At 33.8% G+C, this 26,531-nt stretch overlaps 1 protein-coding gene across 1 annotated transcript in view; it reads left to right on the top strand.

The window, feature by feature from the left end:
- Window positions 1–5,270: 5,270 nt before the first annotated feature.
- MGAT4C (MGAT4 family member C) overlaps window positions 5,271–26,531 on the top strand; it is a 264,419-nt gene continuing 243,158 nt past the window's right edge. Inside the window, exon 1 of the mRNA XM_015857541.2 lies at window positions 5,271–5,708. The gene's annotated coding sequence lies outside the window, so the exon portion shown is untranslated. The remainder of the gene's footprint in view (window positions 5,709–26,531) is intronic.

The following is a 26,531-nucleotide window of genomic DNA, read 5'->3' as shown; positions in this document are numbered from 1 at the left end:
CAGATATTGATTTACAGATCCAAGAATAACACACTTCTGTAAGACCTTTCTTAGTAGAGAAAGATATCCCTCACTTCACAGCCACACCTTACTCATGCCCTTGCTTTCTGCCAATATGTACATTTTCAAGGATAAAGCACAGGAGGAGTAAGATTTCATCAAAAAACACTGACAAACACCTTGAGAACTCACTAAGATTTGCAATGACTTCCATCTGTGTCTAATTAGAATATATATACATATAGATGTTTCTTATATACAGCTCTTATATACTTTACATGTGGTCTAAGACAAAGTAAAGTTTGTTTTACTTTATTTTCTTGTACTGTCCCATCTCAGTTTTTGTGTAGGTACAGAGATATCAGTTTGTGTTACACAAGCTTTATGGATTTCAAGATAGGCATAGTAAACTTGCACTGAGCTTGTGAAATGAATAGTGATGTCTGAGTTCAAAGTAACTCTATTCACTGCAATGCAAATGAGAGCTAAGGGAAGCAAATAGATAAAGGTTGATATCAGGAAAATAGAAGGATCTTCTGTCACTGATCACTTAAACTTTAGAATCTCATATGCCTCCTTACAATCTAGCCAGTACAAGAGAGAAGACAACGGAAGACAGATTAATATTAATCAATAAAATATATTATTTACTCGCACTATTGATTTTGTATTTTAATGTCATTTATGCTGATTTAAATGGAATTTTCAGAAGAAAGTAAAAAACAAGAACCAGTAGTTTGGGAATGTTTATGAAAATTGAAACATAAATATTAGTATTTAAAGTGATTGCAAAATTCCAACTGGCGGTAAACCTGAAAACATTTAATAATGACAGCAGAACTGTGTGAAGAAGACATTTCATTTGTTTATTGTTCTTGTTTCTTTTGTTGTTTTTGTTTTTGTTGATATTTTTGTTGCTTGTTTCATTGTTGTTTCTTTTTATCTATCTATCTATCTATCTATCTATCTATCTATCTATCTATCTATCATCTATCTATCTATCATCTATCTATCTATCATCTATCTATCTATCATCTATCTATCTATCATCTATCTATCTATCATCTATCTATTTATTTACTTATTTTTATTTGTATTACCTGGGTTAGTTCCTTTCTGTTCTCATTTGAACTGTACCAGTAAGAGGTCACATATCTCTTCTTTCAGCTCCCATTTTTACCTTCGTCACATTAAACATACATTAGGACACATACATTAGCTTTGAAGCAAATATCCTATATGCCACAGGTTTCTATGTTTTGTTTTGCATTATTGGGTGCATTACTTCCTTTTGGCTGAAACAAACATAAAACGTCTTGCTCTACAAACCCACATGATGCACTCCATCTGAATATCCAAATATGGAACAGTGTGGATAGTACGGAAATTAAGCCTCTGATAAACGACATGTCAGCACCTCTTAGTGAAATGTTACAATTTACAGATCCTACCTTATCTGTCTCTTTATCTTGGTGATAACAGGTATAATCACTTTCTCTTAAAGCAAGTGTGCTTGTGTGTATTCTTCCATGGATGCACATGTTCATAAAGTATTCAAATTTTACATAGTTAGTAAGGACTGGAACAAGGATGTTGAGACAAGTTTTTAGCCTAAGAAGGATGTGGGGAAATTGTGACTGTAGTTGTCATACAGCAATAATTCTGTGTAAGGAAAAATTACAGGAAGCCTATACCCACTCCAAAATTCAATTTAGGAATTCCTGGAGTATGTTGAATTTACATAATATCTTTTACATATGTGGGGTCATCTTAAATGATTAAATGGTCTTCAGATATTATTGTTCTACTGACTTATGTTAATTCTCAGTTTTCGTAGGAAGGAAAATAAAATTATCTATCAGTCTCTTTTGGAGAGGGAAATAAAAAGAACTCACTGTTTAATATTTCAGATTAAAAACTTTTGCTTTTCTAAAAAGCATGGAGCAGACAGCTTAAAAGTAGGAAGTCTAACAATAGTAAAAAAGGGCAATGAACATCAGTATATTCCGAAAATATATTTCCTTCCCTCTTCTCAATAAGTCTCAACTGCCTGCTTCTGGGTAATACTTAGAGTGACAGACTGAAGTCTGAATGTTTTAATATCTACATTTCCTCTTTAAATTTATGCACTTCCATCTTGGATGTCCTCTTTCCCATGCTACATGATTTTAGTGTAGAAAGAGCACTGGCAGAAAAGCAGACTATAGTCTTTGTATATTTGATTAATGTGAACATATAGTGGTGGGTCACTTCTTCTGACATTAAATTTTAGGGTTAGAAAACATATGTTTATAGTATTTTATTTTCAACTAAACTTCATCCTCTAAGAATCTAAGAAAGATAATCAAGAATAATCTGAGAATTATTGACTGGAAGACAGCTATAGTTCTCAAAATTTAGCCAGACAGTATACTCACTACTGTACATAGTTTTCTAATTTTCTTTAAATATCTGCCTGGATAAAGCCAAATTCTTGTTTGAAAGCTAATCAGACACACTGTACAACTTAGTCTTCTAGATTTTTGTTTTCTTTTCTTTTCTTTTTTTTTTTTTTTTTAATTTAAATTTTTTTAGAAGTTCTAAGATATATAAATTTGGACATATAGCCAAGTCTATTACAATTTCTGCGATTCGTCACAGAATTGCAATATATTCCGCCCTCTGACCACCTTTTTAAATATCGTTCTGAAACACTGCTGCAGTCTTTCAATGTTTTGTAATATGTTTTCATGACTATATTGCAGTATATCAAAAATATCTAGCATGCTGTGCCACAAGTATCACCTTTGCTTCCAGTATGAAATAAGACTTTCCATTTAATTTCAAACAGATATTGGAATTGTGGAATAGGTTTTGGAACTCTACTAGAAGACTGATAGTATCTTTGAAGTTCTTATAAATCTATATCTTGTTCTAAAATTTTGCAAACTACTGTGTGGCCTGAGCTTCCTATAGGAAGTATTAAAAATTCTCTCCCTGGACAAAAGATGCCAAACAAAACTGAAATAATGAAACTCAGCACATTGTTAGTATTGAAATTCCCATCTCTGTCTTTCTGTCTATATTTCTTTCTATCTATATATAGCAGAAATACAAAGTCATGTCTTGAGAGACTGCTGGAAAATCAGGGCCAACCACGGGAGCTCAGTTGCATGCAGTGCCCTTGAGGGAAGGGGTGGAGCCAGGTTCCATCTTTTCCCAGAACTCAGTTGTGGGTTGGTAGTGGAGGTAGGGAATTTCTGGAGATTCCTGCTACCTGGGGCCTCCTAAAGGTAAGCAGGTTTTTTTCTTTTGTTTCTGTATCTATAGTTGCTGCATTTGGGTTTATCTTCCCTTTATACAGCCTAGGGCTTTGCTACCCTGTGATTGTGTTTTCCATCACATTTTAGTGTTAAGCTGTGTTTGTCTACCTGTTCACTTAAGAAGAGAACATAGATATCAACACATACTCAAATATGAGAATTCCAATATGGCATTTTAGATGAAGTTGTTTTGTTGGCTAAATTGCTTTTCAGTTTCCTTTTATGGCGCACAAGAATCCAAAAGCTCCTACAAACTGTATTTTTATGTTGCTGATACAAACCAAAAGAAATGTATAAATCATAAATTCTAAAATAATGATCTACTAGGAAGAAGAAACTTATTTGCTATTGTTGTTTAAGTTTGTGGATTTTCATGGACAGAAGAAGAAATAGCGATATGGCTGTTATATTCAAGTTACTGAGTTTTTAAGTAGCTTGCCACTGGTTGTTATATGAAGTAGCAGCTGCAGAAAGAGAAGAGATGTGAATTATTTTTATTCTAAAAACCAAACTGAGCTTAACAGGTGGCTTTCATCTGAAGTGTTTTCCAACAAGTTTTATCCTACTGTGAAGAGGAATAAATGACTTAGGAGCTTTACAGTTGGGCTGTTGCACAGTCAGGTCTTGGCCAGTCAGGTAATGATTCTTCCAGGCAGTTTCTTTGTTTTCAGAAGCAGATGTTGTACCTGTGTGAGCAGTAGAGATGGAAATTCTAGAAGGAAAATATTTTAGAAAGAAAACCCTCAAAAAAATTAGTTGTTGTTGACCATGCCTTTTTACTTCAGCTGGTGTTGCTTTGTTAGTTTGGATGCATATTTATTTTATGCAATGGGAGTTTGGGATGGGGGGAGAACAGAGAAAACAAACCTAAGCATTGGTTCCTCAAAGCTTTTCAGTGTTTATTTATGTCTGATTGATGGAGAGCACAGTGTGCATCTGCTTCTTGGTGGTTTATTTGGCTATTATTCTCTGGATTCTTTAGATCTAAGGTTATATTCCCCTGTATTCCCATTCATTCACTTACATATCTATTTGCTTACTGTTTGGTGTAGGGACCTGGATATCCATTTCACTGAATATTCAGGTCTGAGAAAGCTATTGCGGGTTGATAACTAGAACTTCAGAAAGCTGAAATAGTTGAAAATGAAGAGAGAATTTGCCTGTTTACTAAGAAGCACAGCTGGTCTTTGATCTTCCTTTTAAAATCATATTCAAAGTTTGATGGGGTAGAGCTAATCTAAAGCTAAAACTTAACTACTGTGTGTAATGTTATACTCCCCTGCTTAAGCTACCTATGTAACATAACAGTTGGAAATCAGTAACTTTGTCCAACAATTTTGGCACTAAATTTGTCGGGAAAAATTCAGCTCTGTCTTCCTTGCAAGCTGGTATAATGAAATAAGTGGTGTATAGTTAAAGTTCAACAGTCTGTTAAAAGTTTTGATAATTTTTGTTAGCAAAATTTTATGGTGGCATGGAAAAATATTAACTAGATATCTTTTTTGGCTTATCTGCTATGGCAAAATGTGTCAGTTATCCAGATTTTTAGCTGTCAATTCAGGTTGTGTCAAGTATGGAAAAATACTGTCACTTTCTTTCCTGGAAAATTTAAAAAGATAATTATGAAAACATACATAGATAGCCACTAAAAAGCAGACACGAAGAATAGGTAGCAGAAGGATAATTTAAGTATAAAAAGATACAGTTTGGGAAGCAGTGAAAAAAAATCCCATCCTTTAAATATTGAACATAGCTATATAAAAAACATGCTATCATTTGTCAGCTAAAAAACTTTTAAGTACTTATTTCACATATGAATATTAAGGCTGGTCCTATGCTATTTCTTTTTTATTTTTTTTTCTCCTTTTTTCCTTTTTCTTTTTTTTCCTTTTTGACCTGTAACTTGGAAGAATGCTACAGAGGGAATGAATTTCATGCTAGCAGACACTTTTAAGACTAGATTTAGCTGCAGTCACATTAGCTTAGATAATGGGAGAATTTTTCTTCATTGAAAATGCTCCCTGTCGCTTAAGAAGAACTCACTGAGGCAGCCTGCCATCTAGCTTTTTCAGAGCAAAATAGGCTTGCAGACTGCAGATGAGAGACTCGGGAGCAGAGACAATTTTAACTTAGCCATCCCTAATTTATCTCAAGCTTTTTCAATTCATCTTCACTGCTCTGTGCACACTGGAACACCAGACTGTCAACCCCTGGGAACAGAATGCAACCAGGGAACTAGAGAGCTGTCACATCCTGAGAAATATTTAAATTGTGCCGATTTTCTTCTGGAGTGCTGAGCAGAGGGAATGAAACTCTCCATCAAGTCATAGCTTTGCGGGCAATAGATGAGAGGATACTGCCAGTTTTTCTAATGGATTATTGTTATCGGGCAGGTTCTTCCTGAAGGTATGTAGTTACTCTCTCGATTCATTACCCACACTATTTATCAGGTAATGATATAATGAACTAGTAATCCAGATACATTAAGAAAGATGTTAACTAAGTAATCTGTATGAATTGAACGATGGCACTTTGTTGCAGCATATTTGCAGGTAGTATACTCTGATATACTTACTGTCGGTGTTTTGAACCTGCTGACAACTGCTTTGTCAGCAATCCCCCTAGGCAAATAACAACCCTTAACCTTTAAAAAAAAAAACAAAAAAAAAAACCATTGTGCTGCATAATACATATCCACAAGTTAATACTGACTGCCCTGCCCACAATATGTTATTTTTTCTGCAGCAATTAATAAGGAAAAGCAAAATCATATTTGCAATTTTATATTTCCTATAGGTGAGTATTTATATCACAAAATATTTTCCAAACATGGGTAATGGCACAGCTCCTCATAAAGTACTATGACTTAATTCTGGTGTTAGGTGTTTCCTTGTTAGCTGTGATATTTGATCTTTTTGCATGAGGAAATAAGTATCTAATTCTGAAAATCTCCAATGTGAAATATGCAACAGAAGCCTGTTGTTGCATCTGTGCTGACAGACTCTAAGAGCTTTTTAGTAAAGCACAAGGTTTATATACCAGAACTGAGGGTTTAAAAAACAAAATCTGTAAGGAAGATTTTCTTGCTTTTTAAACTTTTGTGTTTAAATTAAAGTTACAGCATCTGCTTTCTAGTCTGGAAATCTTAGTGCATGTCTGTCAGTGCAGCTTGTGAGGCAAGCTGACCTAAAAATGAAGGATCTCTCTAAATTGCAGAAGCAGACAGACATTTTTGAACAGTTCAAAGCGCGGGAGTTGCTGCAGATATGGAAAAAGCACTGTCTAGTATACTCCAGATATGGAATAAAGCTAAGGTAGCTTTATTTGAATTTCTAGCTGAGTGCAAGCTCTGTCAATTGAACACAAAAACACAAATGTAGGGCTAAGTAAGAGTTAAATCCTAAAATAAAATGTTACCTGTAATTTCTTTATTCATTGCTCTTTCCATGCTACTGTTGTTCTCCCAGAAGTAAGTGATGTATAGGCTTGTGTATGGAGCACCTGGTAGTGGATATTCTGAACTGGATGTTTAGTTGCAGGTGACAGACGGCTGTCAGATTTTTTCATGTACTGCTGAGAGAAAGCAATATGGCAGTAACAGGTAAACAAGATAGGGGCTGGAGAATTCGGAGGCAAATAAGGGGTTAAAGAGATAATAACCCTTTTCAGTGTGCTTAGATACCCTTATTTATAGAATATGTTCAAGGGATTGATTAAAAAATTCTGGCAGTATGTGTTGCATACATGTGTTGCAAGTTCCTTTCCTGAAAGTTCTTTTCCTTAAAGAAAAAAAAAAAAAATTCTGTCCCATTTCCAATGAACTCTGTTGAAGTATTTCTTTTCCTATGGACACTGGAAAACCTGAAGCAAATAAGCTTTCACTTTCACTAAACTCTTCCTAGAGCCTTCTATCATCAGCAAGATGTTTCTTAAGGGAAGTATTTATGCTGCATCTCTTTGTCCCAATCTCTGGGTCAAATATATAGACTCCTCTTAAAGTGCTAGCACCAATGGATGTTCCAGAATTTTATCCTATCGCTTTTGATCTTTAAAGCCTCAGAAGGTAATATAAGCATTTCTTATTATACACTGCTATTACAAAAACCTATTCAGTTTTGTTTTCTTTGGGTCCAATCATACGCTTCTTCCCTCTAAATGCTGTGCCACTTGAAAAATATCTAATTAAACAGAATAACTCCTAATACATGGAGCTGAGGAGTAACCAGTAGAAAAATAAGTCTTGATTATATTTACTTCAAAAGAATATGAAAGAAAATATGCAGTCTTTATCTGCACATTGGTATTCTTCTGTTTTATCTCTGTGTGAATTGCAGTCACAGCTATACCCTCTCTTGCCAACTTATGAAGTTCTGTATTCAAACAATATAATGTATTCTTAAATATTGTTAGGACATTTATGTAAGTAACCATATTTAAAAGTGTGGCATAGCATTAAAAAAAAAAAAAAAAGGAAAACCAGTTAACATTCAGGAAAAAAGAAAACGCAGACACAAATCTTTCCCCCCCCCCCCCATAAGGTGCTAAATCCATTCTCTTTAAAGTGTGGTCTTTTGCCTGTCTTGGTTTGACTATTTTTTCCAAAAAAACTATTTCTTCCAAAAAAACATTTTTTTCCTGATTAAAAACAAACAAACAAACAAAAAACCAACACAAAGCAAACAAGCAAAACCCTCAAGAGCATATTTAGTATAGCAAATGGGCATATCTTTTTCGTATACTTTAGCACTCCACAGTCGCTAACACTTATCTCCTGTGCTCCACTTTGCTTTAGTAAGCTGAAATGTTGACTGTATTCCTTTCTAGATGGCTTCTTAAATTCCATTTCTTTTTTTTTTTTTTTTTTTTTTTTTGTGCTAGATAAATCATAAAAGCAAGGAACAGTTTTGGCCTTTTTTTGTGCAGTTCTCTTAGTTGTCACTTGTTCTTATTTAAGAGTTTTTTGCATTTGTAGTACATAACTCCAGGTTAAGTCTCTAGAAAATACAGACAGTACACAGAATTTGATGTATAAAAAAAAAAGGCAACTTCTTTCCCTAGTTTGTGTGAATTTGTACTATTTCCTATTCCATACTGAGAATATGAGTAGTATCACTTAAAGATTTTGAAAAAGAGAAATAATGACTATTCAACATTATCTATCCTTTGAATTCTAACACGTTACTACTGGTAGAAGAGCTTAAAGAAAGAAAGGCATTTGAGTCTGGATAATAATAGAAACTTGCTAAGTTAGAATGACTGTTTTCAGGTAAAACTCAATAGCTCTAACATGAGGATGTACTGTGACCTTTAATTTTTTTCTTACCTCTAAGTGTCTTTTTAGGTTTCAGAACTGCTTTGTCACTCTTTAAACAATTAACAGAGTGTATTCTTTCATGTGTACCTTTTACAAAGATGAAAAACACAGTAATTCTGTGAAGAGCAAGATAGATCTAATGACAAACAGCACACTCATAATTTATCAATTTTGATAGAGCAAAACTGAAAGGATCATTTCCCCTGAGAATCATAGGTCATCAGGAAACAGACAACATAAGAACTAGCTCATGCTTCCAAGACCTTCTTATTTTGGTTGAAACTCTTCAATGTGTTCTCAAACTCTGATGCAACTTCTTAAACAATGGACTACTCTGTGTATACTAGGTATAAGTCCAAATATGTACAGGCCTCCCATAAGTTTTGTGCTCTATCTTCTAGCCCCTTCATTCAGCTATATGTTACATCTGTGATGTTAATAAACACACATATTTAAGCAAATAAGTAGATATTTTTCATTTATTTATTTATTCATTATTAGAAATAAAGAGATAAGTACTAAATGTCTCTCCTTCTGCCTGAATCTAACAACACTTTTCACGATCAAGAATTTGGATTGCAAAATAGCAAAACTTTGGTTCCTTATATCCCAACAGATAAATATTTTTAAATATTTCTGAAGTAGCTGTTCTTCCTGCTGAAAGGTATATAGCTCACAGAATTATTGACAAATTTGTTATTAAATTAATTAACATTATCTTCCAAGTAATAGCATACTTGTTTTTTTAATATTTTATACATATGTATTTCAAAATAGATCTGGATCCCTTTGTTCTAATGCTGATCATATCTTAATAAATTTTCAGCAAAATACTTCTTTGAAAATCTTTGTAAGACTTTTTTATGCTTCCCCAAATGAGATTATGCCTCATTTGAAAACCTGTCATAACTACCTCCATTTACTTTCTGGTAAGTCTTGATTTCAGATTAAGAAAAGATGAAGACATATATGCATATGATTTAAGTTTTATTGTAATGTTTTCATTGTACATTTTAGTGTTCACCATACTTTTTCTGCAGGAGAAATTAAATGTGCTTTAAAAATTAAAAGGGAGATGTTCATATTTTCTTTTTCCCCCCCCCCCCCTTTTTTTTTTTTTTTTTTTTTGGGTGTTTGTTTCTTTGTTTGTTTTCCTGCATATTGTTGATGGTGGAAACTATCCTGAAACACCTAGGTTTGGCATCTTCTTATTTCTAATAAATGCCTAGAGTTCTTTCCAGGTGTAATTCCAAGTCATGTTTGTTTTTTGTGGCTTCATTCTTGCTTTTCTATCTAAATGCAGTCATCACAATTTCTGCCTCATGTAGAGAGATAAATAACTTCCCTGAAGGAATTATAGTTATAAATCTTGTTCTGAACGTCAATTAATATCCAATTTACCTCCTTCTTGCACTATTAGAAATCACTACACTGAAGTCAATGGAATAAATGAGAATGGAATCAGACTCAGTGTGTATAAGTATCCCTGTTTTCTCCTACATGCTGATCAGCATGAATTTTCTATCTTACACAGAATTTCAAGGGTAGATTATTTGTTTGAACATAGAAATACTTTTGTTTTGATCTTCTAGCTGCTACTGAAGACCAGTAATATTTTTCAGCTGTCTGTGTCTTCTGAAATTTTGGAATCTGCTTCATTAGAATTTAAAGCAGATTAAAATAAAAATCTGTTTCAAAGAATTTTAAAGAGTTCTTTCCTTCTTTTTGATATGATGTCCCAAATTTTCATTATTTTAAGAGCATGAGATATATTGTATTATGGGCATTACTTAAGTATGCTTCTAAGATGTGTTGTCATTGCATTTGCTTGTGGGTTTTTTTTTGTTTTTTTTTAAAAGAGACTTTTAGTTTGAGTGGTTCTTGAGTAACAATTATCATTATGAAACCTTGATAAATGCATGTATTTCCATGTGAATCAAGAATCACAATCACAGAATGGCTTAGGGTGGAAGGGACATCAAAGATCATTTCGTTCCAAGCCTCCTGTTGTGGGCAGGGTTTCCATCTACTAGATCAAGCTGCCCAGGATCAAATCCAAAAAAACCGGGCTTTGAACGTCTTGAGATGAGGCATCCACAGCTTCTCTAGGTAATGTGTTCCAGTACCTTACCACTCTCTGAGTAAAGAATTTTAAGCCACTTTTTGTCCTTGTCTGTTAGACACTGTTAGATCATGTAAAAAGTCAGTTCATGCCCTGCTTCTAAGCTTCGTTCAAGTGCTGCAAGGCTACAGTGAGGTCTCCTTGGAGCCTTCTGCCCTCCAGCCTGAACAAGGCCAGCTGCCTCAGCCTATCTTTGTAGCAGAGGTGCTCCAGCTTTCTAACCGTTTTTGTGAACTTTCTCTGGACCCACTCTGGCAGATCTGCATCCTTCTTCACAGGGCTTCCCTTGAAGAGTTCTTCCAGACTTATACATATATCTGGGATTGCCCTGACTCAAGTGCAACACCTTGCACTTAGTTGGCCTTGTTGAAAATCTTTAGGTTCACTTGAGCTTGTCTGGGTGTCCATTCAGATGGCATTCCTTCTGTCAAGAGCATCTCTTAGTTTGGTGTAATCCTATCATCTTGCCATGTGGAAAGCCAACAGCATCCTGAGCTAAATGAAAAGAAGTATGGCCAGGAGGTCAAGGGAGATTCTCCTGCCCCTCTACTCTGCTCTGCTGAGGTCTCATCTGGAATGCTGTGTCTAGATGAGGAGTCCTGGGTACAGGAGAGACATTGTAGCATGTCCAGAGTAGGGCTGCAAAAAGATCCAAAGAATGTAACACCTCTCCTATGAGGACAGGCTGTGAGAGCCGGGGCTGTTCAATCTGAAGAGAAGGCTATGAAGTGACATGATAATAGCCTTTCAATATCTAAAGGGGAACTACTAGAAAGAAGAGGTCAGGCTCTTTAGCAGGGTCTGTTGTAAAAGAACAAGGGGAATTGGCTTCAAGCTTAAAGATGTTATAAAGAAAAAATCTTTTGAAGTGAGGGTGGCGAGGCACTGGAACAGGTTGCACAGAGATGTGGTGGATGATTAGTCCCTAGAGACATTTAAGGTAAGGCAGGAGAAGGCCTTGGGGAACCTGATCTAGCTATGGTGTCCCTGTTCATTGTGAGGGAGTTAGACTACATGACTTTTAAAGATCCCTTTTGACGCTAAGGAATCTATGATTCTCAAACTTTCTGAGACTGTGCTTGAGCCAACTGTACAGGTCATTAATTAAGATGTTGAGCACCAGTCACAAGAAAGACACCACTTGGAGGACACCACTTGTGATTGTCTTCCAACTTGATATGGAGCCATTGACCACAACTCTCTGGCTGCCAATTCTTTATCTCATCCATCCAACCAATTCTTTATTCACCAAATAGTCCAGGCTTAAACCAAGAAGTATTTCTAATTTGTCTTTTCAAATGTTTAGCATTTTGGTGCCTCCAATGGCGCAGTAGTAGGAATGCCGCTTGCAACACCGGAGGCCCAGGTTCGAATCCCCCCTGTGGCGCAAGTGGTAAAAGTGCCGCTCTGCTACACAGGAGGCTCGAATCCCGGGAGTTGGACTCAATGATCTCTAAGGTCCCTTCCAACCCGCACCAGACTGTGATACTGTGATACTGTCATTTTGCTCTACATTAATGATGAAGGAGTTCTCCATAAAATCAAAATACACTTTGAATCAAGGAGGAGTTGATAACCGATTCTAGTTAAGTTTTGCCTTCTCTCTGCAGTATTCCCTCATCCTCTTTTTCATAAGCTTTAATTTGCCAAGTTGAAGAAATACAGGAACCACTGCGCTTTTAGAATCTGTATATTTGTACGGTAGCTAGAAGTAACAGGGGTTAATACGCTATCTCATGCATCCTTTTTCTGCTGTGAAATTGTGAAGAAAAAAGACATTGCCAAACTGAACAGATTTTTTAAAAGTCAGACTCCCAAAATATTTAAAAACTAATATAAATGTTTTGGTTTATTTCTGTATTCCCAAGAACATTCATAGATCTGTTGCAATTAATGTAACCTATTCTGAAAATTAGGGTTGCTATTTAGCACTTTGATGCAACCAAAATATCACACTGGTCTCTCCTTGCTTAGCAGTTAATACTCTCCTCTTCATCTTTGTCTCATGTTCAAGACAACATTTTCCTTCTTAATATAATCGTTGTGAACCAAACATGTATTTTAATCTATTGTCTAATGAAGTAATTCTCTGCTGTACCTCTCCCCCTCCTTCTGTTGATGAATTTCTTCAGATTACTTCAGGTTGTATGAAATAGACTGCCCTTTTCTACACTGTACTGGAAAGCACATGTTTCAATGGTAGTATTCTCCATAGGAAGGAGAACATGAATGAGTATGATGTAATCCAAAAAGAATGTGGTGCTATGTCCTTTCTCTCTTTCCCTTACTTCTTCTGTTCAGGCTTTTCAGCAATTTGCTTCATGCTATCACTAGAGCTTGCCAAATCCCTCCATGAACCACTCAAAGCACAAGCCTGATGGAAAGCTAATCTAGCAGGAAAAAGTTTTCCAATAGTTTAGAAACTGAATCATGTCAGCTAAGTTCCTGTTGAATCTGAGACTGCATTCACATCAGGAAAAGACCAGAGTGACTGAGGCTGATAATGGAGTAGGGTGCAAAGAAGAATATCCTTCTTTTGTTGCAATAAACTGTTAGATCTCAGCAGCTATAACATTTAACCCTATCTTAAGGCTGCCTTGTACTCTTTGTATGTCTCCTTACCTTCGGCTGAAAACTGTCAGTGGAGGAAAAGCACAATCTCTGCTTACATTCAGAGGTTTTATTCCCCCAGTGTGTGCCTCCCTGGGGAAAAGCAGTCTAGAAGACGAACTCTGAAATGGAAGTCACTCAAGGCTTTGAAACTTCCCCTGCCATCAAATATCCCACTGCAATAATAATAAAGGTGTCAACTCAAAAAGGATCTCTGAGAGCCAGCTCTATAATCTGTTGAATCTACCTCAATCAGGCCTAAAACTAGGAGTTTTTATAAAAATTGGAAAAATACGTTTACATGTAAACAGTAGTGAATTTCTAAGACTTTGTTTTGGCTTCTTCTTAAACACTATGTGAAGTTTCTGGGTAAACATTGTAATGGGTAATGCTTTATCAGTTTTGAAGTTTTTATCATGCATTTTACTTCTAATCTTCGCCTCGATTGGAATTGTTTTTTCCCATGCATTCAGAAAAAGTATAATTATTAAGCAAAATTACCCAATACAGTAAAAAACAATATGGTTTTTTTTTAAGATTATAAAATGTGTTTTATTTTGTTTTCCTTTGTGTTGAAGATTGTTTCAAGGGTCCCAGTGTTTCCTTTACAGAGACATTATGCTTTGTCACAAAAACTCTGATTTAATGCATAATTCAAGAAAACTTTTATAGTGAACAATAAATGTGTTTGGTCTTGTATGATCCAGGAGCTAGGCTATGTGTTATTAAATGTCATTTACAGGTTTAGTGGTCTTGCATACCGATCATCTACTTAATTTAAAAAGCTGTAAAATTACTTTGGTTTCCACTAGAATTCTTCATCACAATATCAACCTATGATTTTATGTCTGAATACCATTATTTTTTTTTCTTCTCTTGTTTCGTTTTTACGACTCTTGTCATGTGTGATGGGGAAATGGAAAAAGTAATGTTCTGGTAACTGCATATGTTTGTGAGAGAAGATAATTAAATGAAGAAGACACTGGATTTAATATCTTTGGTTAAAATGAAATGATAATAAAATATGATTTTAGCTTTAGAACAGTGAACCACTTTCTGCAAAATATATTTAGCCTGAGATGTTATCCAAAGAAAGACTGCAGTCTGAATTTTTATGCAAGTGAATGATAGAAGACTGGAGAATCATAAAGGGTTAAGATATTCCTATTAGGATCCCCTCCATTGTGGTTGTTATATCAAGGGTTTTACAGACAATCAATTTGTCCCCTAAGATTCAGAATGATCTTCAAGGTGATGGTGAGAATGGAGTTCATGTTACAACTCATAAAGACCTATTGGTCTAAATGGTAATATTATCTCAGCAGAAGCCAATATAGAAAATAGTCTCAATTGTCAAAATTCTTGATTCTATAGCACTTGAAAAACAAGCTATAGAATGAACACATCTCCTCCACAGAGGAGAAGGATAAGAGATTGAAGGTTCTGCTGTAAGCAGCTGTAAAATGGTGCTCAAACAATGTATTGAATGATTGTTTGATCTGCTACATTAAATTTCATGAATTCTACTATTTCTCCACTAAGAAAAAATGTTATTTTTTGTCGATTCCCTCCACTCCCTCCCCCCCCATTAGAGTGGTATGAGTCAGCAAATTAGTAAAGGAAGCCATTTTCTGAGGGAGAAAACCAACATGCCCATGTACTGTGAATATTTGTAAATATTGAAACTTGAGCATAAATCAAACTGCAAAAATCAGACTGCAAATATGGGTTATCACCAGAATTGTTTGATTACCTTTTTTACTAAATAGAATCACTGTGATACCTTAGAGGGAAAAATATATACAGGGATTTGTTATTGGAAGTGTTTATTGATCAGAAGTTATCTTCACTGAAAGTGAAACCAAATACAGGAGCTACAGTATTTGCCACAAAACTGTAAAAAAGAAAAAAAGAAAAATAAAAACAAACAAACAAGGAAAGAACAAGTAAAGTTTTCTTAACAGACAGTAGTGGAAAAGCAAATAATAGGAACTATTTGCACACCTAGTCACCCAGTACTACCTCCTGCTGTCTGTAGGCAGGTAATATATTTGAAATGTTTCTGCACTGAGTAGCCTTTACATGATGAGATATTTTTTGTTTTTGGTTTTTGGTTTTTTTTATTTTGTTTTTACAAAGGTCAAAAATAACATGCTAAATAAGTATATGATACTATATACTATTTCATGTTCCTTATGTAATGGATCCAGCCTCCTGAGGGCAGACATAGTCTGCAAATACTTGCCTTTTGAGTGAATATTTTTGTAGATAAGCTGAAGGACACTTTCTTGCAAAATGACTGTTTCATCTCTGTATTTGCCATGGGAAGAAACATTCAAACAACTTTGTTTTGTTTATATTGTGTCTTTTCACATTTTAACAGCATTTCTTGCCATCTCTGATTTCCATGTTCCATTTTAAAACTTACAAATGAAACTATGAACAATGGATCAGAAAGATCATAATTTTCTACAAAGATAGCAAATGGAATCTTTTTTATAAAACACAAGGTCTTTTATTTTGTTCATTAAAATCTGAAGAGTCTTAAACAAACCTAGAACTTTGATACAAATCTATATAGCTACATCAAATCCTGTTTCTAGTTTACTAGCGTTATAAGAAATAGATTACCAGGAACAGGAGGTGAACTCTTACATGAATCTGAGGATCCTTTGGAAAAAACAAAACAAAACAAAACAAACAAACAGTAACAAACACCAGTAAATAATATTATCTTAAACATGGGAAAAGCTGTGTCTTTCAGTACAATTTAGTACAAGATTAATAAAATTCTATGCGGTTTCCTGGTACTGCTCTTATCAATCTGGCACTGAGAGATGTACAGCTAGCTTCATGGTTAACTGAGGCGGAAAATATCAAAGAAATTGTGATCTTTCCAAAATATCTTCCAATATAATTTACCGTTTACTTGGAGGAGCACATAGGATAATTGCTTTGGAAATTTAAGCTTCTTAATTAACTTTTAAATCACTGTGTTGTTTTTGTTTGTTTGTTTGTTTGTTTCTCACTGATTGAGAGTCCTGTTAACCTTTGCAAGGGTACCCCTTTTCAGTGTAGAGGTATGTTGTGAGAAATATTAGAAAGGCATCACACTCAATCTTTAATATCATTTTAGCAGGATGGAGATCAGTGCATACACTCTCTGGAAGCTCACTGGGTGACTACAAATGCATGGAGTCCCATGGTACAGTTTAAATTGCAACTGGTTACCAAAGCTGATTTAAGCATCACTGTCTTGTATAACAGTCTTCTGTAGATTCATCTTTAGTCACACATCTGCTTGATGCAACAGCACTGTTACTGGCCCATTGTCTTCAGGTAAATCCTTACACGAGGAGTGAATTAGAGTATATGTACCCTGCTGTTTGCCATAATTGTAATTACTTGACATAGTTTTGCTTAGAAAAATTTAGTTTTTTGATCTGAAAACACTCTTTTCACATGTTCACAAGATGAACACATCTCATACAGTTAAGAGTTTAATTACCAAAGTATAGTTTTAATAGTCATAGAGTTGATGAAGACCAGTGCTGTCTAAAAGAAAGCTGTATGTTTTAACAACTTGTGTTTATCAACTTACTTATGTCTGTACTGTTTCCAGAACGTTGAGAAGTATCTTGATGAAAATTTACACAGTGAGATGAGAATGTTAGTACTGCTTGATCAATAACAACAGAGAAGACAAAATATTTTCAGTCAGACCCAGTTGCTCCATTTGTCAATGTTAGAGTAGATAGCATCTGTTTAGAGTAAAATATCTGCCATAGTTTACCTACAGATGTATTACTTGATAACTAAAAGAACATGCTTATAGAACTGATATATTCCATTAGTTTGTCATGTTTTGTAAATTTGAATTGACTTAGAATTTGTGCTATGTAACATGATGTGATAACAAATCATTCAACATAAATTGGTGTAACATAATTTTGCAGGTCAGAAAAGTAGAACAAACAAAACTGTGTCCATGGTTAAATTCATGTTGCTCATTTAGCAAATGCGATTTTATTATTATTATTATTATTATTATTATTATTATTATTATTATTATTATTATTATTTTGCTGCAGAATAAAAGTATATTTCAAATTCTTTCTAGAGAAATACTCATATTCCTTATTAAACATACTAGAACTGCTTAAGTAACCTTGAAGTTGATTAACCCTTACTCTTGTTGAAGGCATATCTAGGGAATACCTTGAACATGTACCGTTTTCCTCATAAGTCATAAAAGCATGGCACAGTAGCCTAGTGCATATCATCCTCACTTCCACAACAGTAACAAAGATATGTTAATGATCAATCTCAGTCAAAAAAAAAATACTTTTTTCATGTAGGACCCATTTCTTTGTATCTTATCATTAAATCATGTATAACATGAATTCCATATCATCTGGAAATAACAGGCAAGTGTCACCTGCAGTATGAAAAAGTAATTGGCAGACGTTTAATTAGTTAATTAGGGTGATTAAGGACTTAATTGTTTTGCTTACTCAAAGTAACCTCTTATCAGCCTCAGGAACTCACTGGAGTTTTAAGCCCTGTGTGTACAAATAAATAATCAGTCTTTTTGAACCAAGAACAAAGGAAATACAGTCAAAAAAAAAAAAAAAAGTAAAATAAAAAATAAAAATCAAAGTTATTCCATTTGGCATGCAGCAAATATATTTATTTTTGATGATGTCCATATAAATGGGAGAAAAGTAATACTCAAATAAACAGGAGAAAAACATACATATTATTTCTAGTGATCTTCTGCATGATTAGCTTGTGGGAAATTACTTACTAGAACAGATACAAGAATCAGAATATATATGAATACTTATTTAAAGAAAAAACATTCACTACACATGTATGATATAATAAAAAACTAAAACTCCCACTGAGCTTTTAAATGAAGCAGTCTTCTTGCTCTTCTGTGGTGTAACTCTTCATAGATGCCAGTCAAAAAGTAATTTCTGAGAAAGTATTAAGTAATAACAATCAGTGTCAAGGTTCTGTTTTTCTGTTTTTAAAGTTGTCTCTTAAAAAGTAATTGTATATTTGAAATATAAAAATTTAAATTCCCTAATTTTGCTTTAAATATACTGGGATTTTTATATCTACTGCATATATATCTCTGATATCTACTACTGCTGATATGCTTTACTGTGTTGTGTAGGAAGAATAATCAAAATACTTTAGATCTTTTTTTTATAAGTATTTGGATGTATTCTTACACTTATATCTGTTCTAAAAAGTATTTTCCCACACATGAATAAAGGTAAATTACAGTAGACTTTAGATCTTATTTATCAGCCTGCAGTCTTCCTTATTTGCTTAAGTTGAGCTGAAGTCACTCCAGGCACGGTGAACTAGTATCCTTTATGCTTTCCCTTCACAGACACTCCTCGGCTAGTTGGTGATCAGTATGTATATTGGTACCTGTTCTTCATTCTAAAGATTTGATATTTTTTTGTTTGGGGGAGCTTCATATAGTTCCTGTCTGCATAATCCTCCAGCTTTTCAAGGTCCCCCTGAATGGCAACTCAGACTGAAGGTACAGACTGTCATGATATTCTAGTTGTCAGTAAAGATAATTAAAAAATAAAAATTAAGAAAAAAAAAAAAAAATGTCTCCATCATCTGCCACTAGTGAATGGTGGCTAGCCAAACCAGTAAAGGTTGATGTGAAACTTTTCCATAGTGTTTGCTATCAGGTCTGCTCCATTCAGGTTTGCTCCTTTACCCTTATCTTCCTTTTATTGATGTTAAAAAGTTTTATAGATGTTATCAATATTGATTTTACAATATTATGTTTTCTTATTGACCAGCATTTCCCTCACAATATTCACATGTGCAGGTGTTTTTTGGCTGCATGTGTGAACCCTGCATTTTCCCCTGGTGGCCTGGCATTACCTCTAATTTTTATCTTTTCTACTTATGTTTACATTTCGCTGGAGGCCTTGATCACCTGTATAGGCATCTTGTAATTTTTTCTTACCTGCCATTTTTGGTATATTAGCATAGACTTATCAGCATAGAAGAGGCAATCTTTGAGAATCAACCAGCTGTAACATTTATATTAATGATCTGTGTTTGTTAGCTAAAAGACAACTTTTTCAGATATATTTTACAATATTTTGTATATTTTACAAAATACTGTATATTTTACAATATGCTTTGAATAATGATACATAGTGGCTTTAAGTAGAGAAACAAACTATTTAAAAATACTGATTTCTTTGCAAGTGATGGCAAATTATAATCAGATGAGATCACATGCAGAGTAATAACCTTCTTAACTAAATTAAAGCTGTCTACATGTCACTCTAAAAGTAATGCCTCCTATTTATTTCCATGGAAACTACAACAGATACTATAGGAGGATACTATAGGATACTAAGGAGCACTATAATATCATTTGATAGAGAAAATTCTCAGCTATGAAATACTGTTTTTCAACATAGCCACCACTATTAGCTATGTGTTTTTGCTAGTGATGAGCAAGAGCCTTCATGCTGCACTCCTAACAGTCTTCAAGGTAGTGAAGAACATGGCTTGTCTGTCATGTCATTGCTGTCACAATGCACCACCTACTTCCTCATTATGCTTGTATCCACTGTTTGGTCTCCATAAACATTCAGCAAGCATCAATGAATGTCAGTGGGTGTCATTTTTTCAGTATGGAGGAATTCCGTGATGCACCTTTTCTTCACACACACTTCCATGTCAGATGCCATGTTTTTCAGATGAAAGAGCTGGCTGTGAAAATAAAGCAAGGCCTGATAGGGAAAAACAAAATTATAGCCAAGCTGCAGCCTAAAATAATTCTACCACTACTGCACTTGTAGTACATTTTTATGCCTCAGTTATGTTTATAGACAACCCTATAACAAGGAATTACAATTCTGTGTTAAAGGGTCTCTGTTCCTACATAGCAGAATCATGATATTAGTAGAGCTCAGGTTATACTTTGAAGTAATTTCTGCTCCTTCACTGTCCTGAAATGAAGCTACTTAACTAGAAGAAGTTATCTCTTTGTGGTGCTAACAGGTACTTTGGGGGAGATAGCATGGGAACTTTTTTCCTTGTAAGTCAAAAAGTGTTGCTGAACTAGAAAGACTGACTCAAAATGAGGACATTTCTTTGTCCATTGTGGTGGAGAGGAAAGGATTACTTTTGAAGTATTTTATTTAATGCCTTATCCAGGAGATCCAAGGGGTTTTTTCTGTCTACTAATTTGCCTTGTTCACTGTCACCTTTCCTAGTGTTCTTTGAAACAATATAAATGCAGATTTTCTTAACATTTTACTGCTTTCTTTTGTTATTTTTTCTTGCTGTTGTTGTCTTTATTAGGTTCACATTATGCAAAACAAGGGGACATGGTGAGTATACTCATCACAGGCTTGTGGCTGACTCATAGCTCCATCACATGCACATACAAAATTATATTTGTTCAGTGCTACTTAGATGACTGAAACATAAAACTGTTAATGACTAACAGAACAGAATTTTTTAGTGCGTGTACAGGAAGCACTTTACTATATAACTGCTTGAAATTTGAAATAGCTGTTCCTGGGTACACTGGAAGAAAATAAATGACTTGGTTATGGTAAGAGGACTCTTTCAAAGTTGTGTCAGTTAATGTATTTTTAATCTGAGTCACAGAAAAACAGGAAGTTTGTTCAAAAGCATGTTAGATAGGATTTTCTCTATATTTTTTTCCCAGTGTTTCTGTTCTCAAAAATAAGCTAATGACTGAAAGTAAATTTCTTAACTAAGCTAGGGCTGAAATTCTGTTTTATCTTTCTTGTAAAATAAAGACTTTTTGAGGGATATTATGGTTTAAAAGATGTTGCTGGGACAAGCTTGATTCTAAAATATATCTTCTATAGACTATTTTTAACACCAGACTATCTATGTACTATTATTTAAATTAAGTGCAAAGTCTTTATTCCAGTTTTGTTTTACTAGTGAGACTTTCAATTTTTATGTGTTCCAATTTAATTTCCATTTTCTTATCGCAATTTGTTTATGTAGCAGAAATCTGAATGTTGACTTCAAGAGTAACCTGTTTCTGGTTCAAAGTAACTTAATATCGTTCACTGGTTATCAGTTTAGTCTTGTTCTAAAAACAGAGAAAGATCAAAGACCAAATCATGAGTGCTTAAAACTTCTTTTGCAGTTAGAAATAATTTAAAAGATAATACAGACTGATAAAGAAACATTAAAACTATGCTATACAAGTGTATGAATGAGCTTTTGCAGTCAACAGAAACAACTGTGACATGACCTTTGCCACTGAAAGAAAATACTACCAAATTTTGTGCACACTTTACTGAAGCCTTTATTCCTTTATTTCTGTTGAACTGAACCTGCCAGAAGGAATGTATTTTAAATACTATGTATATGGCACTTTCTTATGATCTGAAGTCTAATTGCATTGTCTTTTTATATGGTAGTTTCTTATTTCTTCATTATTTGATATTGTATAGTCAGTGCTCAAGTTATCAGTGCATAAAGGTGACTGATTTGACTTGCAAGTTATGAATAAAAATTTTGAGAACTTTAAACATCAGGTCAAAACGTATTACAAAACTCCCCTCAAATTACCACGATCTAGATTCAGTGAAGACAGATTTATTAGAAGATTTAAGATGATGTGTGCAGTAGTATACAAACTAACTAGTACTAGTCTAAGCAAAAATCTAAAGTCTGAAACTGCAGGACTACTTCATATTTTTTTTTTGGAGGGGGAAAAAAAAAAAAAAAAAAAAGGTAATCATATTACTTTGCTGATTAGCTAAGCACCAGTTCTTATTTGGAAGTCCCAAAGGAATAATTTTAGTGGAGGAATGTTGTTTAAAAATGAATTTTAAGTTTTCAGAATAAGCTGCTGTTCTTCAGTGTAGCTTTTAAAAGTATTATTCTGATTTGAAATTACCCCAGTATAAGATTAGATTTGAGTACAGGGCTGACAGAAGTTGAAAGAGATATTTAATAATTTGTGGTAGAGCTAGCACATGCTTCTAATCCATATTGATGATCTCGAGAAATACCACTATGACTGGGATTTGAAGAATGATGAATCATTCTCTTTTCAGAACTTTTTGAGAGTAACAGCACAATTAGGTAACAGCTTTTGCCATGTAGGAATGTGGTTGCATTTATGGTTAAGTTTTTTGTTTGTTTTAATTTCCTTTTTTTATAAGCCACTGATAGAATACTCCAGCTTTAGATTACAGTAAACACTTAAATCTAAAGTAGTGTGTTTTTGTTGTTGTTGTTGTTTGTTTTTTAATGAGGTAATAAGAAAATGTTTTCTTTATGAGATTCATTTTCTTATTAAAGGTTTAAATTACGTTTTGCATTTTAGTACCTTTGTGTAGCATCTCTTTGTTTCATTGTCATAATGTTCATTATTAGCTTTCAAACATATGGAACAACTAATTTCCACAGAAATGACAAAATCTATGGTGGTTGAACATCTTTGAAAGCTAGACTACATAAAATTGTTGAAAAGAACTTTTCATTTTAGATAATTTTCTTTTTCAGAAGATTCCTGAAGCAGCAGCCGTGATTTAATGTTTCTCATCTGTTGCGTCTGCAACTTTGTAACTACGTTAAACTGCAGATTTCACAAAATCCCTTAAGTCATGCTCAAGTTGAATTAACTCCTAAACAGAACTATTCCTCTGGTCTACTCTAATGTTTGTCCAATTCTAATGTTTCCTTAGAAGGATCTCACTTCTTGGTTTCTAAGAAAATTGTGGGTTTTTAAATCATTCTGTTATGTAGTATTTTGACATTTTCTCAGTAAGCAACTCTTCTTTAACTGTAGTAGACCTCTCTCAGCAGACCTACACTTACATTAAATTGTCGACCTCATTCTACTACTCTGTGATATTATCTATACCTAATATATAATAAAATACATATTTATTATATAAATATAATTTATAAAAAAAAAAAAAAAAAAAAAAAGTCTTTAAACCCAGTATTCATGGTCTCCTGGGCATGTGTTGGGACTGGCACTGAAACCATGTAGAAAATCACAGTGTAACTTTTTAAAAGATGGGAAGTTGCTTTTATTTTAAGACAAAATTGTGAATGTGAATAAATTAATCAAAACTAAAAACTCACAAGCACTGAAATAAGCATGTCTGTTCATCAGGCAGGCTGGGAAGTGCTTTAACTTCTCAGGAATATAAATGAACATGAAAGCTGATGAGAAAAAAAAAAAAAAAAAAAAAAGTCCATTCTTGAAGAAATAGAGTGGAGAGTTAATAATATTAATAATATTAAAATGGATGAGTGGTTTATATTTTTATGGCTATATTGAATCATTACTGGTGCTTCCCTTTAAAAGAGGGGGGAAATATGAGATGCATGTAACTATAATCCTCAAAGAATCCACACCCAGTTCTGCTGAGATAAATCATGTTTTGCTCAAAATATCACATCCATGCTCATTAGCTTGATTGTTGTAATGTTTATACAGCAATAAAGTGTATCATTTCAGTAAAAATCTGTTCCTGGGAAACTGACAAATGTAATTTAGAAGCTGTCTTTGCAGTTATCTGAGCCATGATACAAAGAGATGTTCCACCCAAACTCCCCTAGTAGCTAGGGCATATGAACATTGTATTAGAAGTCTAGAAAATCTCTGTTAATAATGAGGAGTATCAAAAACATCAGTGAAGGGCTTAAAACAAATGATATACAAACAAAAATAACCCTCTATATATACTAAGTTATCTCAAATAACTCAGCCAAAATTTCCATTTGATCACCTGCTCTGAGGACCTGCAGAAAATCAGGAGTCTTCTAAGAAGTTAGGGAAAGGAGCTGTGTCTCAGATCTTGGAGTTTTGCAGGGGTGGTGGGAAAGATAATTGTGGGAACCACAGCTCCCTTGATGAGAGAATATTGCTGAGATTTCCTTGTAGATAATTCTAAGTTTTGAATGTCAACTAAATGAATTTTTCCATTTACTTCTTCTGTTCAAGATTTGCAGTAAAGTTTATAACAGTCACATCATCTAAGCAAATTCACTGCTAGAAGGCTAATCTTTACCTTCTTTTTTTTTTTTTTTTTTTTTTTTTTTTTTTTTTTCTCTAACTAGTGATACAGAAGATGCTCTTTGTTGTAATTGTCAAGTAGGAAGTAGAGAAGATGTTTGATGAGATCTTTAAAGTATCTAAATGCCTGAAGATAATTTGTATTCATCCTTCAACTAGGTATTATACCACTTTCTCAAGCTCTGCTGTAGCACAGAGTAGGGAGGGGGGAAAAAGGAATAGAGAGAATTGAAACATTGGATCAGATGAGTAGCTGTTAATACATATATTACATGTTTTTGGCTGCTATTGCATAGGTCCCTGTGAGAACTGCCCTAAAGGCACTAAGTTGAATCAGGTTTAACTCCCTTCACCTCAATGGAGCTTTAGCTCGGAAATATTGTTTACCTTAGTATGACAGTATATCTCAGTGTAACAAGTGCATCACATGCTCAGCAGAGCCCTCATAGCACATCACAAATAGTGTGGACAGGAAAAGGCCATATCACTTGCCTGAAAGCCAAAGAACAGCTCCTGATCTTGCTTTGGCTTATAGGTGTAGATAAAGAAGAAATTTATTTCCTTTCTCTCTCTCTTTTATTATTGTACACAAATACGCAGCCACAGATTGACAAACATGATCACAGTCCCAGCACATACAAAAAAATATTTTATAGTTAAACCTCAGCTCTGTCTTCTGGCTTAAGTTATACTTTACATACATTATATCAAAATTGTTCAATAACGAATGATTATGTTTTCAGTGTTTGGATTTGTACCTTTTAAAAGGAAATATATGTATTTTCTTTTTGTGAAATAGCTGATGTTTTGAACACAATATATTAATGTATGTAAGTTCTGAATTTATTTTATTTTTCCCTAAAACTGGTAGAAATATAACTTGAAAGAAAAAGAATTCAGCTTTCTGCAAGAAATGCTTTCCTAAGTACAAAAGTTCTGTAGGGAGCTACTGACATGTCCAGGAATAAGGGAACTTATTAAGAGTGACTTTATGAAACATAGCTAATAAATGTAAAATAAAATAAAGAATGGAACCACAAACTTTTTACCCAATAAAAACGTTTGTGAAATACTAATATTCATTTATTGTCAGAAGATGTTGCTACACTGGCAGAATAGGTCCAATGAGTTAGTTCTTTTGACTAGAATATATTGAAATTATTTCAGAAAGTAAGTTCTTTGTTATATAGACCTTGACATGTTTATCAACTTTTATAGATATTAGAAGTGACTGAGAAAATTCCTGTCTGGATGAGGAAAACTTCATATTGAACATTTTTCCAGAGGCAGACTTGTTCCAAGCTAGGAGTTTTTTATTAGAGGGTTCTCATAATCTTTAATCATCATAGTATGGAAAAAGTATTGCTGTAGATGATATGTTCAATGTGTAATATCTTTGGAATGGAAAAAGACAAAAATATATAATTAATTACAAAGTAAATGAATTTAATTTATAATAATACCAAAAGAGTTGAATGAGTCTCTGATACAATTATTATAATAATAAAAGAGGTAACGGATTTTTCATACAAACTTAAACAATTAAAAAAAAAGATTACATCAAAATTTCTTATCACATTCACTGGATTTTTCAAGTGGGTAAAAGCAAATTTTACTGGAGATTCATTGTAGCCTGACAAATTTTTGAACTTGACACAAATCTCCTACTTATCTTCATAGGTAGTAAAGGTGATCAGTGAGGTTTTCTACCATTGCAAGCTTGATTTATTTCTTGTCCACTTCCTGATTTCTATAAAAGATTCTGTATTAGGAAATACAGCTCTGTCTGTATTTTTAAAAAAGTTTTATCTCAAATTGTACACATGAGCAATCCCACTGATATCCTGAATTTATAAAGTTGTAGTTTTGAGTGTTTTTACAGGTTATGTGCACCAAGTGTTTAATGAAGATTCATTAGAAAAAGAAGAAACATAAAGGAGATACAGAACTGTGTCATGAAAAAGGCTGGAAAACATAAAAACATAAAAAATGCTTTCTCTGTCCTCAGCATATTAATTAAAATTGGAGTGACATTAATCATGGCTTAAGATAGAAAATTATCAAAAATAAGAATATTTAGTCTTTTTTATTATTATTATT

The sequence above is a fragment of the Coturnix japonica genome, chromosome 1 (assembly GCF_001577835.2).
Source record: "Coturnix japonica isolate 7356 chromosome 1, Coturnix japonica 2.1, whole genome shotgun sequence".
In the NCBI taxonomy this organism is placed as follows: domain Eukaryota; kingdom Metazoa; phylum Chordata; class Aves; order Galliformes; family Phasianidae; genus Coturnix; species Coturnix japonica.
This window is presented reverse-complemented; position numbering and strand designations above follow the sequence as displayed.